This window comes from Otolemur garnettii, unplaced genomic scaffold (genome assembly GCF_000181295.1).
Source record: "Otolemur garnettii isolate 467f Iridium unplaced genomic scaffold, OtoGar3 scaffold00007, whole genome shotgun sequence".
Taxonomy (NCBI): domain Eukaryota; kingdom Metazoa; phylum Chordata; class Mammalia; order Primates; family Galagidae; genus Otolemur; species Otolemur garnettii.
Genome location: NW_003852402.1, coordinates 30967791 through 30985896, shown reverse-complemented (window position 1 = coordinate 30985896; position 18106 = coordinate 30967791). Strand labels below are relative to the sequence as shown.

General features: G+C 38.4%; 1 non-coding gene across 1 annotated transcript; it reads right to left on the bottom strand.

Annotated features, from left to right (window-relative positions):
- Positions 1 to 3650: 3650 nt before the first annotated feature.
- LOC111723045 lies at positions 3651 to 3706 on the bottom strand. Its single transcript, XR_002771673.1, has one exon. It is a non-coding gene; the product is annotated as a small nucleolar RNA SNORD58 (small nucleolar RNA).
- Between the last annotated feature and the right edge of the window lie 14400 nt (positions 3707 to 18106).

Genomic DNA, 18106 nt, shown 5'->3' with positions numbered 1-18106 from the left:
TTTTTTTTTTTTTTTTAGACGGAGCCTCAAGCTGTCCCCCTAGGTAGAGTGCTGTGGCATCACAGCTCACAGCAATCTCCAACTCCCAGGCTCAAGCGAGTTTCCTGCCTCAGCCTCCCAAGTAGCTGGGACCACAGGCGCCCACCACAATGAATGGCTATTTTTCGGTTGCAGCCGTCATTGTTGTTTGGCAGGCCCATGCTGGATTCGAACCCGCCACCTTAGGTGTATGTGGCTGGCGCCTTAGCCACTTGAGCCACAGGCACCAAGCCCAGTCTGGGTTTTAAAGTTAAGAAAACAAAGAGAACTCCCAAATGATCTGCCGTGGGCAAGTAGCATAGTCGAGAAACACATCCTCATTGTTTAAGCTGCTGTAACTAGGACTTCTTTCATCACTGAGTTGTGACTGAGACCATCCTGGTTGTTAGAACTACCCTGTTAGAACTGCCTACTGAAATCCCAGAGTGCCTGAGTGGAAAGGGTATGTCCAATCCCAGGAGAAAGCTGTTCCTAAGGCTGTCTTACTTTATCTCTTGAGGTCATCTGAAAGTCACACACCACCATCTACGCCAAAATTTAACTTGCTGACACTTAATGTGACATAACTCCCTGGAAACAGCAATAAGAAAAATTAAATACCCTGAAACCTGTTATATTCCAAGAGCTCCCTTTTCATAAAGATTGCATGAAGGGATGGTGAGGGGAAGGACAGGATAGAGCTGTCATTGCCTCCTGCACATCTAGCAGAGCTTATGCTTAATCCAAAAGCACAAAACGTATATTCAATGACACACATAAGGCACACACACCATTTAAGGATGGAAATACACTCGCCCTGCTACATCAAAGATCGGTTGTCACACTTTATCTGAAAAGGCATAAATAGAATTATTAACTGGAAGGAAGTGATTAGAGCTGTTTTTTAAAAAGTAAGAACATCTTAGAAAAACAAAGATATATTTTGAGTTTTTAAATGCTAGAACAGCTAAAACTCTATTATTATGACTTGCTGTATATTTAGGATAGCTATGTGGAATTTAAAATTATACTACACAATTTCTCTAGATGGACCATTGGAAAAAATTCCCATGACTCATCAATCACTGAAAGTTTTCATTTCTTTCCATTAAATATTGTCATCATTTTAAAATCTATAAGATACCTAAATCTTACCTATAATCCTTGAAGATATATAAATCTCTACGTGTACATTCACGATGACCTGATCATTTTGTAAAATGTGCGGGTATATTTGTCTCTTGGTATACCGAATGCATTTTCAACATTCATATTATTTTAAAGTCTTAGTTGAAAGTATGTATTATGGAAGAATATGAAAGTTACTTTAAAATTCTGCCTGGAGATGAATTCCCACTCTTATTTAACATTTTATGATGTGATTTCAACAGCTGTTATCCTGAAAATTACCACTACTCAAATTTATTAAAGACAAATGCAGCATTTTTAGCTTTTTATCATCCTTTCAGATAGAGAAACTGTAATTCTGGTCCATCTGGGTGGCTCTTTCTCAGAGATAGAATTTGTAAAATATTTTCATAGGCTGATAACCATTAAGTACATGTTTACGCCTTAGGATGCCATGGCTGTATTTTAGCAAAATTCTTGCTCAATTTCTTAAGGACGTTGCATGGTGCCTAAATATTTCTGTCATTTTCTTTCAGTTTCCTTGGGGCTGTTAAGTACTTCACTCAACAAGGTCTGCAAGGTTTTATCCTTCAAAAAATAAAACAAAGTTATAATAGCCCCCTGTTCCAGAGATGCTGATCCAATCTTTTAGTTCTATAACTTTAACCTTTTTATGTCCTTGAGTACCTTTGTAACAAAATTTAATGCACCATGATTTCTACAAGCTCTAGTCATATTTTGCAGATGATAATGAATGCGTGTGTTTGCATATCTCCGGGAGACAGTTTTTCTACGATATCTTTAACTAATGTCTGGCAATCTGTCTTTTAGTCAACTAAGCAATTAAATGGCAACATTCTGGGATGAAACTATTTGTAAGCAAATATATGCCCCGATTGACATTTTACAGTCCAATACTTCATAAGGGCTAAAAAGAATAAAACCACAATGCTTTACAGCAAAGGATCATGACATTGTGTATATTTAGAAATCTTCACGAAGGCTATAACTGGATGTTCCAGCAATCCCCGAGAGAAACAATTAACTTGATATTTCATGACCATGCTTTCTACCTATTACTCTCAATTCTGAAAACTTTTAACGTGTTTCTGCTGTGCTGTTGTTCTGTATAAGAAAACTACTTAGGGCGGCGCCTGCGGCTCAAAGGAGTAGGGTGCTGGCCTCATATACCAAAGGTGGCAGGTTCAAACCCGGCCCTGGCCAAAAAGAAAACAGAAAAAAACAAAACAAAACAAAAACTACTTAAAAAACATTTATAGATGTATAAACATGAGTTATAAAAATTAAAAACTGTTATCAATTGGTAGATTGTGCCTAGGTTGACCCTTTTCAACCTAATAACTTATATATTATCCTTTACTAAGGATCTATTAAACCTATCAAATTGATTAAGTGGGGTATGTTCATTTATTCTTAGGAATAGTTTTCTTTAATTGACCTTTTAAAAGGTCAGTTTAGGAATAAACTGTCAACAAGTTGCGTTTCTTTTTCCCCTTTCATAGAGGTGTATACTATATCAGTAAAAAATGTTCTAGTTTCTTGGTGTGTAGAATTTGTAAGCATCGTCTTCTAAATTAAGCTAAGCATTACTGGATCCCTAATGGAAGCACTTTTTCAAGGGTCAAAAAATGTGGGGCCGAGCTAGCTTTGATTCCGTTACAAACTAGTTCTGTAAATTGGAGCATCTCACTCAATCTATTTGAGACTATTTTATTTTTATTTTTTACTGTTATTTGCATTTATTTTCTGTTGCATCTATTCCTGTGCCATAAGTTTTGTTTCTTCTGGAATATCTTTTTCTTCTGCTTTGGGAACAATCTGCCCCTTTTTAGTAAGGGTCATCTCCACGTGGCAGAGGGAGCTCACGTATGAGTTAATGAGACCATGGGCTCTGTAAGTTTGGTGATGCATCTCGGGTGCTTTGTTTGCTTGGATATGCTCAATGACCAGAGAATCTACTTCTAAACCCTCAAGTTCAGCATTCCTCTCTGCATTTTTAAGCACGTGCAGCAAAAATTAGGCATTGTTTTGGGGCCACTGACCCCCACTGTGTGGCCTGGGCACACCTACTAACGCCACCATTGTAACGCTGGAAGGGTACACAATTTTTTTTTAAAATGACATCCTTCAGACACTTGGTGGCTTTTTGTTATGTATACTCTTGATGGCCTGGGCCGTTTCATGTGTGTTCTGTCATTATTCACCCAAATGTTGAAATTCTATCATCTTCTAATTACAATTTGGCATCCCATCTTAACCTGCACACTTGGTTCTCAAAACAGCTCTGGCAGTTTTACTCAATTGCACAAATCTTAAGTCAAAGAGAGCGGCACCTATGGCCCAAAGGATTAGAGCACTGGCCCCATATACCAGAGGTGGCAGGTTCAAACCCAGTCCTGGCAAAAACAAAAACAAAAACAAAAACAAAAACAAAACAACTTAAGTCCAAGAGCTCTTTATATGTGATAGCTGAATAAGAGGTGGCTGCTCAGAATTTAACGGTAAATCCAAAGGTGTCCTAAGAGAGGCATCACTGCAACTTGAGTCTATTTTAACATCTACAAAAGAAGCAGGTGGAATTAGGAGTTGTGAGGTTTGTTCCAACTTTGCATTCTGTCGTGCAAAGTTTCTACTAAGTTTGTAGTGCAAACTTAATAAAGTTTCTTTTTAAAGTTACTTATGTAAGTTCTTAATATTCTTTTTTTTTTTTTTTGGTCGGGGCCATGTTTGAACCTGCCACCTCCAGCATATATGGGGCTGGCGCTCTACTCCTTGGAGCCACAGGCACCCTCAGGTCTTAATATTCTTAAACATAAAATTGGTTCTATTTGGAAAAGAATTGGTTTCTTAGAAATAATTAGCAACTAATTTTAATCCTAAATCAGTGCTCTCAAATCTAAGTCTAATAAAACTATATATGCCACAATTACTGAACTATTTACTCAAACTGGTGGTTTTTCCCTGTGCTCTGCTCATTCGCCCGTTTGCACTTAGCTCTGTCCACACCCTCCCGCTGCTCCATTCTGTGCTGCAGAGGGCGGGCCCGGGACCTGTGTTTTCAGGCTGCCTGGCTGTGGCAGCCATGGAGGGCAAGAGCCCACACCTCCTTTCCAGAGAGACTCTGCCACAGAGAGGGCAGCAAAACAAGGCTGCCTAGCTGGTGCCTTCAGGATCTGCTTCAGCTCTGGAGTCGAGGCCCCTTGCTACTCAGGCAGCCACCAATCAATGACTGACTTAATATGGGGCAGGATATAAGACCCCGTTTATGTGTGTCAGAGCAAATTTTGGGGCTGGGTAAGTCTTTCCCAAACTCTACGCCCGTCTGAGGCTGTTGCTACCCAATCCTCCGATCACCCCCTCTCCTTTCCTGTGCTTTATTTTACTATCAGCTCTGAAGGTCTTCCCTACTACGTACTTTCCTTCTCCCCTTGATGCCCCCTGGGTTTACCTCCCATTGATCTCTTCAAAATTCATCTTGGTTTCCACTTCTCGGTGGACATGGACTTACACATTTGTCAGTTGCTTCTGCCTACGTCCCCCCATTGGGATATGATGAAAAAGGGGGCCTGGAGGGAGGAGCAAACAGAAAGCTGGGGGGACAACCCTCCCCTCCCTCTCTGCTGTGGGACTCATCCCAGCTGTGGCTGCACTTCCTCCATGGGGACACCTGCTGACCCAAGACTACTCTTCCTGGGTCTCAGTTGCTGTCCAACCAGGTACCTTCTAGGCTCCAGTATACCACCTTTTCTCCATCTGCTTCATGGGTACCTGCAGCTTCCTGCTGCTGTCAACATCTTGTTTACTTCCCTATCCTCACTGCCCTTCCTCTGGAAGGCAGCCATTTAGTAACAGAGAGTCAGCAATGCTATCCTTTACAGAACTCTTCTCACTGTCAACCAAGGATCTGAGTCACGTGAGGGGACTTGTTCTCCAGCTTTCTAGTCCTTTCAAACTGCCTCCTGGCTTTTCAGAGCCCTGCAATCTTGTTCTTCTGCTAACCCATCCCCTACCTTCTTTTCTTTTATAAAGTGTTCCTGTTCTCCATAGTAGTGACCCCAACTGAGAGGCTCTGTGTTCCTCCCAGCCCTGAGGTCAGGCATGAAATCCAGCCTTGAACAAGTGGAGCCCCTTACCAGGAATTGCTAGGAATTGGGCAGAGGGGAGGGGAGGCATTATCCTGGGGGCTTGTGGGTCTCAAGGACTCTGCAAATCTTTACCTACCAGGGGCTATTCTGTCAAAGGAGCCTATCTGTGAATGGGGCCAGGAGCAAAGGAGAATGGTATCAGGTGCAAGAAGGACCTTATCACACGTTTTAAATTCAACTCCTACAGCAATCTGGGAGAGATAACTTACCGCAAAGTACAACCCAACACACAAGACTCTCAAATTGTAAAAGTATTTCTTTTCTGACTCATTAAAAGGGAGTTGTGAGTAGAGTGGGAGGGAAGGGGAGAGGAAGAGGAAGGGGGAAGTTGTTGGAGGTAAAGTTAATTTGAAGTCACAAGTACAGAAAAGGAGAATCTGGATGTCTGGATGGCTGGAGGGAGAGAGGGAGCTTGGAAAACACGACACCTGGTAGAAGGAGACTTATGTTCACATTTTCATGTTTTAGATCCTGGCTCTCTCGGAGACTTATGATGTCTGCAACATCCTGTTCTTTTTATTACATTGTTATAAATCTTCCCTAACTCTTTGAAGTCAAAGCTCTTTGCTTTTGCTACCACCCGGTGCTGACATCTGTGACTAAGCGCCCTGGCTTCTTGGGGATTTTTTGGAACCAGATGTCATATATTAGAGAAAAGTAGCTCAGCAAACGCTAAACTGTTTATTCACAAAACAATGATATTATTTGTGTTAGAAAACAGATTTTAAATATCTATGCATGAGTTGTTTGAAAATGGCTTCGAAGCAATCATCCCTGTTTCTTAAAAATTCGGAATGAATTGTTTCGTCATATGTTTTCCTTCACATCAGAGTTAATGTTATTGAACAACTTGATCCACGCCATGAACAGAAAGGTTTCCGAGACATGAACTCTGCATCCACTGGATCTTCAAATCATTGACTTTTTTTCCTCCATGTTGCATAAACTGAACTTCTGCTAGAAACATTTTCTTTCAGGTGCTCTGAGCTTTCAGTATTTGGCCCTATGTTAATTTTCTGCATGGAACCCTCCTGAATTGTTATTTTTGTCTTAGCCTTGGTCAGAACCACTAAGTAGAGGTGTATTTGGATCAGCTAGACCTTTTGGAAGGAACTGCGATTTTTCAACTTGCTTTGATTTAATCATAATGAATCACTTTGGGCTGGGTGGTCTCAAAGGAAGGTTTATAATAAAAATAGAATGACCCAGATGTGGAGTTTCAAGCTAGAGGGCAGTACCTTCTCACTTTAGGAGGGTAAGTTGCTCAAACAGCAGCGAAAGGGAAGGTCAGGCCTTCCATTTGCCTGCCATGCAGATGTTCACGTCCTCGGATCCTCTTTACTATCAAGGAGAGCTGAAGATCCCCTCGTATTTTTAACCTTGGACAGCTCAGAACGTCAAGATAAGCAATGACATTGAGGTGGGATTCTCATGATCTCTTCTCTGAGGTTCCTATTAAAAAATTAAAGTACCCTGATCACTCTGTCCACATCTTGATATCAAAGTTATTTGAAGAAATCTTGGGAAAAAAAATTTGTTCTCAGTCCTTCAGTTAAATATTGTTCTTGTCATTAAATTTAGCCTTTGTAACTCTGTGAAGGCAAAAGTGGAAAACCTAATATACACATGTATAAGTAAGAAAAAAAATTTTTTAAAAATGAAGACCATAGAACTAAGAAAACAATGGGTTTAGTATGTGTCCCATAGCATTGTGGAGACATTTGAGTCTTAAAATCTGGTTCTCACAGGAGAGCCAACAGAGAAAAGTCTTTACTTCTAGGAAAATGCACGCACATGCACAGACGCGTCCCCTCTTCCTGAGCGTGTGTTTCTCAGTTACTATCCCTGAGGTTTAACATGAGCCTGGTAACCGAGAGCCCACGTTTCGCTGTCACAAAGATACGGGTTCAAACTCCCATGTTGTATATTATCGACGGCGATACCTTGCACCATTGTCTTAAATGCACCTGAGGATCATTTGTCTTGTGTAAACTGGGAATGGTAGCAGGTACTTTATGGAATTGTTGAAAGATTTCTGTGTGTGTGTATAGCACTTGATGTAGTGTCTGGCATATATCTCATAACAAGGCTTTTATTATCCTTCTCATCATCATTGTCATCATTAGCTAGTCCTAACACTGGATCTGCTTTAGTTCCCATTTCATCTCACTTCTGTGTGACAGAGATTATTAGCCACATCTTAGAGGAGGGAAGTAAAGCTCAAGGTAATCCAATTGACAATCACCAAAGTGGGGAGTTGAACTCGTATATGGTAGCTATGGACTCCTGCTGTTCCCACAATGCTGGATGACTTATTAAATAACTCATATTTAGAAAAAACAGAAATTTTATGTGCCAATGGAACAGAAAATTAGGCTCATGGAGATACACATGTCAGTATACATATATAAGTACCTCATTAAGGAACCAGGTACAGACCCGGTGCAGTGTCTCATGCTTGTAATCCTAAGACTTGGGAAGGATCACTTGAGATCAGTTCAAGACCAGCCTGGTAAACATAGGAAGACTCCATTTCTACAAAAAATAGACAAATTACTGAGGCATAGTGGTAAGTGCCTATAGTCCCAGCTACTTGGGAGGTAGAGGCAGGAGGATCACTTGAGCCCAAGAGTTTGTGGTTGTTAAAACTGCAATGACACCATTGCACTCTAGCTCAGGAAACAGATCAAAATGACCTACTAATAATACATGCACATCTATACATGCAAACATATCTGTGGCACCAAATTCATTTTAAAGTGTGTACTTTACGGTATTAATAACATGCAATTTAAACTCAATCACCATGGAAAGTTATAAAAATAAAGGGAGAGATTTATTGCTCTAAATTCTTTACTTTTCTGTAATCCTTTTCCACGTTCCAGTTTTTAATCTTCTGTACAATCTTGTATTTCCCAAGGGAATTCACATATTGTATAAGGATGCTCTGCTCTGTGAAAAAAAAAATAAAAGAACATTATATAATTGTGGCGTAACTTACATAACTGGAGTTGCTGGAGCTTGCTTCTAACACAGGGCACAGCCTCAACAGACTCTTTTTGAAATGTGCAGCAGACAGTCTTACCAATACAGAAATAACGCTATGCCCCCATCGCCTTGCAGGGAAAGAATCAGTGTGATTACACTTCTCCTGAGCCGGATAGATTAAGTTCTACAAGGTAATTTTTAGTGTAGCTTGCAATTGTAACCTCAACTTACTGCATGCATAATTTTGTTGTCACCAGCCAAAAAAGCACGTCAACTTTTCCAAGGTAATACATATGTCTTCATCAGCAATTCGCCCTGTATATTCTGGAATAACAGTGGATTAATAAGAGATAAAAGATGACTGAAGTGTATTTTCATGTCTGGAGAGTCTGTGTAAACATCAAAGTGCATTGGTTTAATGAAAACTTCAACGCAAGATTTTTTTTTTCTGTGCGACGGCAAACTGTTTTAAGTGATACTGAGGGCACGGGCATAAGCAGACAAAACAAAGGGTCTGCCAACTCTGCTCATGCAATGCGACTGGGGAACATACAAAAAAGAAGGAGTGCCTTTCAGCCCTCCTGAAGGCATTCGTAATTACATGTCTGAGCTCTCTGCCTGCTGCATCGCTTCATTACCTGCCTGGAGAACATAAAACCATCAGAAAGTAACATTGGGAAAATCAGATGTAGAGAGCTAAGGCATGTTATATCAAATCAAACTCACCTTGCAGCGAGCTATTTTGGAAAGGTAAAGTTTCTACCTTTCATATTAAAATACTCAACCAGCATCTAACTTGCTCTCAAAATGCACGCTTGGCAAAAACATCTGATGCGGGCTTCTGAGATTTGTGAGATGACTCACACCTTCATATTTATATATACGTGTGTGTGTGAAAACATTTATTATTTTGATGATCTTTGCACATGTCTAAGATATAGGACTTCTCAGTGTGTCCGGACACAGAATCTGTGGTTAACTGGAGAACAAAGCTCAGCTCGACCACTTCCCACACGTGTGCCTTTGAGTAAACGTCTTCCCTTCTCTAAATCCTAATTTCTCTGTTGTTTTTTTTTTTTGTTTGATGAGAAAAATTGTGAACTTCTCTACCTTCCAAGGTTATCATGAAGAATAGGAAAGCATTTATTGAATTTTTTTTTTTAAGACAGAGTCACACTATGTCACCCTAGGTAGAGTGCTGTGGCATCACAGCTCACAGCAACCTCAAACTCTTGGGCATAGCGATTCTCTTGCCCGGGCCTCCCACGTAGCTGGGACTACAGATGCCTTCCACAATGCCCGGCTATACTGACATTTTTTTAACAGGGTACCTAATGGTTAAGTGTTCAAGAATAAAGAAAGGAGATAGAAGGATAAAAAGGCAATTTGGGCTTCAGCTCTTTAATCATACATTTAAATTTAAGCATAACTAGAGTCTGCAGAGGTTGGAGAAAAGATTGTTTCCTTAAGAAGTAGTAGGAAAACACAAAATGACTATCTAAATATTTCATGTCCTTATTACAGTTATATAGCTCAACCATGAAATACAGTTGCTGGAAAACTTTCGTAATTTTTTTTTTATTTTAGTTTCATTAATGGAAGTTTTTTTTTTTCCCCATTAAGAAGCAAGTTCCAAATTACTCTTGGAGTTGTAAAAAGAAAGCAGGAGAAGGTGGGGCTGTCTTTAGAGAAGAACACATTTAAAACCCTGCTACATTTTTCCTTTGGCTGGCAAAACAATAACAACCTGTGTCTGGCCTTAGTCTCCTACACCTTCTTGTGACAGACCAGTGCCAAAGGATTCCCCAAACATCCAGGTCCTGTTTTTCTTTGCTCTGGCAACAGTTGAAGTTTCAGCGCCTCCTGTTTCTTCTCAACTGGAAGGGACTTTCATTCTGCCCAGCTCAAAGTTTATCTCCCTGGCACTAGAATGTGCATGCTACCATTAAATCTAAAAGAGCCTTGACATGTTGTTATAATACCTCAAGGATGTGGAAAGTTTATCGTGACCTAATGTGAAACAGGGGAAAAGGTGTGATCTGGCTGCTGCTTGATGTGTTTTTATACCCGCAAAACAGATCACACTCTCTGGGTGGTGAGTGCTGTAGTGAACGCGTTTATTAACTAGCTTCCCTCTTAGTATCTTTTCATCTGCCGCGCTAAATTGTATTGGCACTTTTGTTTGGAAATAATTGAGTCCAAGTACTATTTTGTCTTCCCACACAACTGAATCTTCAGCAGAGTTACAACTTTGAGAGAACACCGAAAGATTACATTGGATAGAAGAAAGGCAAGAGGAACATTTCAGCTTCCTTAAGGCCTTCAGGGTTGGTTTATGATATTTCTGTAGTGCTACAGGGACCCCTAATATGACAACCATTGGGATTTACTAGATGGCAGGTCCTGTGCTCAGTATTTACTTAATTGTATTTAATCCTCGGGACAAACTTCTAAAACAGGTATCATAATAGAAAAAGTGAGTCTGAAAGAGTAACTCCTACAAGGTCATAGAGATAGCAAGAAGTAATTCTAGGTTTTTAATTCTGTCTGAGTAAAAAGTTGAGGAATGCACTTATTCAATACGATTTTCATGGGCAAATTCGACACATCACCAAACAGAGGCACATATGCTTAAAAAGGCATTGTGCTGTCATTGGACCAGACACAGTCCCTGCACTCATGGAGCTCTTGATCAACCGGGGAGAAGGACTTTAAACAATGGCCTTTATCTTGCTGGGGATGGTGCCTATAATCCTAGCACTCTAGGAGGCTGAGGCGGGTGGATTGCTTGAACTCATGGGCTTGAGATCAGCCTGAGACCTCGTCTCTAAAAATAGCCAGGGGTTGTGTCAGGTGCCTGTAGTCCCAGCTACTTGGGAGGCTGAGGCAAGAGAATAGCTTGAGGCCAAGAATTTGGGGTTGCTGTGAGCTATGACATCATAAGTAAGTAATAACATGTCTTATTCTATTTAATCATTCATTATCACTTATAATATTTGTACTTGAAGTTCTTTAAGTTTTCATTACTTCTAATGAAAGTATCTGAAAGCTGCAAGGGAATAAAAAAGGTAAAATGTAGGAAAGTTTTTAGCCAATTTTTTTAAATCTGGTAATATAATGTATTAGTAAATAAGTGTTTCTGCATAATCATCTTTTTGATAAATAATTGGTTTCTTCTTTCTCACATGAAAATTATGACTCACCAAAATTTTAGAAGCTTTAATTAGGAGTAGTGCCAAATTATTTGGCTGGCTGAAACACCCTCATATTTTAGTCCACATGTAAAACTTCCAGCTCCAGCTGTCAACCAGGTAGTTTGCCCTGTCAGTGATATTCAGAGAAGTCGAGGATGGACGAGTTTATGGTCCTCAAACTTTTTTAACAGGGGGCTAGTTCACTGTCCCTCAGACCACTGGAGGGCCAGACTTCGGGCCCCAGGACGAGTCAGCTGCTAAGCAGGACAGACAACGGTGGCAAAAACACCTGGTGGGCCGGATAAATGTCCTAGGCAGGCCATAGTTTGAGGACCCCTGCCTGGCTTTGCAAAACATTGATACAGAGATGAAAATCTAAGTCATGGAAATGACTGGAGTTGTTGAAGCAGATAATACAGATTAGGAAATGATTGGTGTCTCAACTTTGTGGAACTCCAGTATCTAATTTTCAAGTAAACTAGATTAAAATAGACTAGGAGACAAAGAAAGAATGGGCAGAGAGGTAGGAACATGAATTTTTCACATTAGGAAAAGGAGTATACATTTTTGAAAACAAAGGAAAGGCCAAGCCATCTTACAATTCCTCTTTTGATATTGCTTTCCTAGTCTGCTTATTAACACGGGAGAAAATCGGTTCCATTATTTTAGTCAAATTTCGTGTATTTGACTCCACATCCTATTTTCAGCTTGATCACAAATCTTATTCACCAGCCTTGTTTTCAAATGACTTTTGGCTCTTTCTACAAAATGTGTCTTCAGCATATGATGTGCATTTCATCTGGAATGTTCAGATTCTTAAGGTGATAACCACTCAGAAATCTCAGAGATGCTTTGAGCCCAGTAGAATTATTGGAATTACTGGAATGAGCGTTACACCTTCCAAAATGAATATTTGTCCTATATATTTTCATTCTTCTTGAAACTTTCTCTTAGAGAGTCTTTAGCATTTAAAGATGCACAACAAGACCATTTTAGACCTATATCCCAGTGATAGTTATGGAAATAGTTATGGGAATGGGGAGAGAGAAGGTAAAAATTTTAGTTGTTGACTGGTCTCAAAAACAAAGAGATTTTGAGAGTCCTATTTGAAAGTGTTTCTGAATTGTTACAATGATAACAATGATTAATAGTTGACAGTAAACTAAATGCTTTTCATGGATTAGATTTTCAAAATAGCTCTGTGAAATGAGTATTGTTATTCCCAGTTCACTGAAGTTAAGACTAATGCTTCACATAGCTAACGAGACATAAAACCCAAGCTCAAAGTTCTTTATGACTAAAAAAAAGAAAGCCCTTTAATTTTACCATGTTTTCCTAGTGAATAAAATGTATTTTGGTAGTACTTTAAAATTATGGGATTAAGAAAATTGTGTGGTTATTTCATTATGAAATCAGAAGTCTGTTTATAATACTTGTAAATTTTTATTTAGTTGACCCTCCATGGAAAACCATCAAATGCATACAAATACTTTGATACTAATTAATATTGGGAAGTTGTTAAAAATCCAGATTCTGGGGTACCACACAGAGAAATGATACACTTACTTTCAGATCTCTAGCTGCTACTTTTAAGAAAGAATCATGAAATAATTACAACGAGTTGAGAGACCGTACCATATTTGAAGTGATCGATAAACATTTAAAAATACTTACTAGTTGTCAGGGAAATGCAAATTCAACACAAAGTGACATATAATTTCTGACCCAAGCCTGGCAAAAAGTAAAAAGCTTGCCAGCCACCTTGCTCTGGCAAGAGAATAAGGAAACTGGCCCACAAATTTATTTCTCTTAGGGGTGTATTATTGCAAAATGTTTGGAAATATTTAAATGGAAAGCTAGTTGAATTAAAAATTCAAATACTTCTGATAGTATATGCTTATATAATCATATGCACAAAGAGAAGAATTTATATGATTATATGTCCAAAACTCTTTTCTTAAAACACTTGGACTAAACAAAACCTCAGCAGTAACCAAAAAAACTCTTTTAATCAATAGAATGGCTGAATAAAGTATGGATTTAGAAGTATACATCTATTAAAAGAAGAAGTTGGATTTATTGGCTTGCACGAAATTCTATGACATATTTTAAGTAAAACAAACCAAATTAGGTTACAGAGCAATTTGCGTAATGTGCTTCATTTTTGATGAAATAGCAAAACAAACAAACAAAAACCCTCTGACCATGAATTTATACAAGATTCTACATCCTGTGCAATTCATTATGGTAGCTATAAGGCACATGTGGATAATTAGCCTTACAATGATTAAAAAACCTTAATGTCATCTCGTACCTATAAATAACATATACAATGGTAATTTGTCAATTTATAATTTAAAAATAAATACTTCAAAAGCTCAATGAAAATACAAAATTAGTTCCTCAGACTCATTAGCTACATGTCAGTCTTCAATAGCCACATGTGACTAAAGGCATCATACTGAGTGGTAGAGATGAGTGTTTCTACCACCACAGCAATTTCCCTTAGACCTGCGTTAGAAAATTTTGGAAGGGCATACACTAAATTGGTAAAGTTAGGCCTGGAGAGGAAGACAGAGAGAAGATTCTTAGCATTTCATTATACAATTCGTGTCATTGACCAGTTTAAAATCTGTGTTCTGATACAATCTTTAAATCCAATTAAGTAGAAGTCAAATAAGGCATTTTGTTTGCATTATTCATTTGGATGTGTGTTTAAAAGCTCCGCAGTGCTCAGTAAACAATTTATCCTAGTTCTCTTTGTAATCAAATATTAGGCAATTTATCTGAGGTTAGCTCTGCATTTGAATTCTCAGTCTTTCTAAAGGGACAGAACATAGAGCATTGACCTTCAAAATACGTGGAGGACAAGAAAACGTGAAATTCAATTCTAACCTTTTCTTTCAGACCTGACTTCAAGAACCCTTGAAAATTGCGTGCACTCAATTAGTTTTTCTTAATTTTCATACTATTCTTTAGTTGATAACAGATAATTGGGTTCAGATCTCTCTCTTTTATTTTTCTTTCAAAAAAATACAATTAGAAACTGTAACTTGAGGGCCTTCATTTTTGCCATTCCGTTCTTTCTCTTTACTTTTACTGTCATTCTATCTAAGCAAATAATCTTTAAGGACAGGTGATTCCCTAAAAATGTAGATGAATGAATAAAAAGGGTAAAGTGCTGCATTTATACAAGGGGCCTGCCTCCACTCCTTTGCTGTTGTGTCCTGACACAACAAGGGATTCCTAGTGAGGCCCTCCGGTCCGCTGACATTGCCTTTATATCATCGGAATCAGTGGATTTTGTCTGCCAAATTTTACCACATTGAAGTACTATGCAGTAAATATGAGAATGAAAAGGTAGATGTGATTGTGAAGGACAGTCATTTTTCTTATTAAGTTCATTCAGGAAAAATGAGAAAGGTGCCTGGCCACAAAGGAGGGGACAGGTATGTTGAGGTGCGGATTCATCTAGTACTAACCACAGCCCCATGCAGGATCAGGCTTCTGTTGAGAAGCAGATACAAACCAAAGGACAGTGGTTCTACTAGTTTTGGCTGAGAAACAGCCAGCTGGTATCCAAGCTAGACGTGAGAGGAACGTAAAAGAATTTCATTTCATTTTGCAATCGTCATAGAAGTGTTTTTTTAGTTGCAAAACGAATGCAGCTCACAGTGCTGTATTTTCTGCCCTTTGCTGTTTTAGTTATCAACATGGCAGAACTTAGAGGTAGTTATTCTGGGTTTGCTTATCTAAAATATTGAGCTAATAGGATGTGTGAAGTAGTTGCAGTATGTAAGAGCCGTAGGGGGGTTTGTGCCTTTGAGTTTCTACCTGCTGATTTAAGGCAGGTTAAAATGAGGCATTTTTCAAATACAGTGCAGTCATTAAAAACCTGCCCAATCTCTTCCTATCTTCTGTTAACATGGCGGATTTTCTAGGCTTATGAGAAGTAAAATTTCCATATTGAAATGGGAATTCCGGGAAAAAAAGGAGGTATGGGAATTATCTTCTCCATTCCATAATTAATACCCAAATCTTCTCCTAGTCCTGTATCAAGGGCCATTTTTCACATCACTCCTACCCTAAAATCTAAATCCAGTCTTTCTCTCAGCTCAGGAAATTTCACTGTATTTTTACTTCTCAATAATAAAACAGACTTATTACTTACTTTCTGTGATCTTAGCTCTTTCCTTTTGACCAAGACAATATTTTGTGACCTAATTTAACAACCAAATGCTTATTTCCAATCTTTTCTCCAAATTCCTATCCTGGTATCCTGCCTGTTCTCAATATTCTCTTAAACATTTTTTCAACTACGGCTGTGCATTAGGATGAACTGTGATGATTTTCTTAAAAAGAGATTCCCAAGTCAGATTTGCATTTATTTTCAAAAATATAGTAGGTATAATTTCATTTGTTTGTTTGTTTTTTGTTACATGGACAAGTCGTATCATGGTGAAGTCAAGGATTTCAACGTATCTGTTGCAAGAAAATACTGTATGTAATAGATAGATTTTTATCCCTCCCTCTTCTTACCAGCTCTCTTAGTTTTCAAAGTCCATTCGCAGCAGTCCTCAAACATTTTGGCACCAGTGACTAGTTTCACTTTCATGCAAGGCAATTTTTCCATGGAAGGTGGAGGGGATAAGACGGGAGATAGAGCTCAGGTGGTAGAGGAAGCGACAAGGAACAGCTGCAAATACAGATTAAGCTTTGCTCCCTTTCTACCCCTCACCTTTGGCTGTACAACCTGGTTCTTAACAGGCCACAGACCAGAACCTTTTTGACATCAGGGACTGGTTTGATGGCAGACAATTTTTCCCTAGACCAAGGGTGTAGGGGTAGGGAGGATGGAACAGGGGCTGGAGCTCAGTCCTGAGAGGCCACAGATCACACCTGTGTATTGTATGTGTTGCTCATTTAGCTCCCACATACAAGTGAGAACATGTGGCATTTGTTTTTCCATTCTTGAGATACTTCATTTAGGATAATGGTCTTCGGTCCCATTGAAGGTGCTGAAAAGATATTATTTCATTTTTTTTAAGGCTGAGTAGTACAGTAGTACTCCTCAGTATGTGTGAGGGCTGTCCGGAAATGAACAGGAGAAAGAGAACAATAGCACACAAAATTTGCTAAAATCTTTAAATCAGGGGTTTACAAACTAATGTACATAAAAATTACTAGTAATTACTTAAAGAACTCATTAATTAAATAAATATGTAACATATAATTATATATACAGATACACAGACACACATACATTCTGGCTCCTATCTGATTTTCAGTAGGTCTGGAGGAAGGCCCAGGCATTTTTAATAACTATAGAGGGTACAGAAAGTCTTTGAATCACACTTTGAGAAATATTCTCCTGGCTCAACTAACATTGCCTTCCTTGGTTTTCATTCTGATTTTTTCAGCTATTCTTGTTTTTAAATTTTCTGCCTGACAAATATAATTTTGTTTCTGTGGGTGAGATACTTTGTCGTAGAAAACCACTGATAGTGGATACCTTTCAGTAGGTCTGAACATGATGTAATTATTTTGATAGTACATTCTATCAAGAAGATTACGTGTCTTGATTTTCATTAAAAGGAAATAGTGTACTTACTTTTTTCCCCATTATACCTGATACTTAACTATTAATAGTGACTTGTTTAGCAGGGACTGGAGGCACCACTACCACCTGATGGTGATGAACAAAAATTGCAGGTTTAGTTTCTGACCGTTGAATTCATATATAATTGTGCCAGCTCCAGCGCTTCTGGTATAAGCAATTCTGTCTCCATAAAAGGTATTTATTTAGAGGAATTCTACAAGATAACTTTCTAATGTAAGATCTTTTTTATATGGTGATTGCTATCATCTCAGACCCATGGATAAGCACTATGTTCTTGTCTTTTTCTAGAATATTGTGTGTTCAGTTTTAAGGACTTCATAGAATGACCAAAAAAAAAAAAAAATTAAAGTTGTAAAATGGAAAGAGAATTTCCATTTGGTAGAATTCTATATCTTTCCCAGTGTAGAGACCTTTATTATTCTTTTTACTTTAGAAAATTCTTGCTCCTTGTTATTCTTTGATGGCATCAACAATACCCTTATTGGTCTGTCTTTTTAAAATTTGCTACAGAAACATTATACTTCGGAGAGAATAATATATATTACCTCTGTAGGACTTGGCAGTGTATACTGTGGAGTCTACATACACATGACCAGTAGACTGATATTTCCAAAGTATTTTACTAATATTCTGTCTTATTTCTTTGCATTTATCTTAATAACCCCAGTGAAAGAAGACAGTTTTACTAGTACCTTGTGAAAGTCCTTTCCCTTAAAATAATCATTATTCTTGCCTTTGACGGTGGATCACCTCTATGGTTCATCTCTTAAGGGTACATGTGAATCTTTCTAAATGAAGGATATAAATGTCTTAACAAAATAACTAAGAAAATGACATGAAGGCTGTGTTAACCAGTTTGATGAAAATATTTCAAATTGTATATAGAAATAACACACTGTACCCCACAACAGTTATCAATGCACACAGCTATGATCTAATAATAATAATAATAAAAAGAAAAGCACCACAAATTTCAGTGATTCTTCATTTTT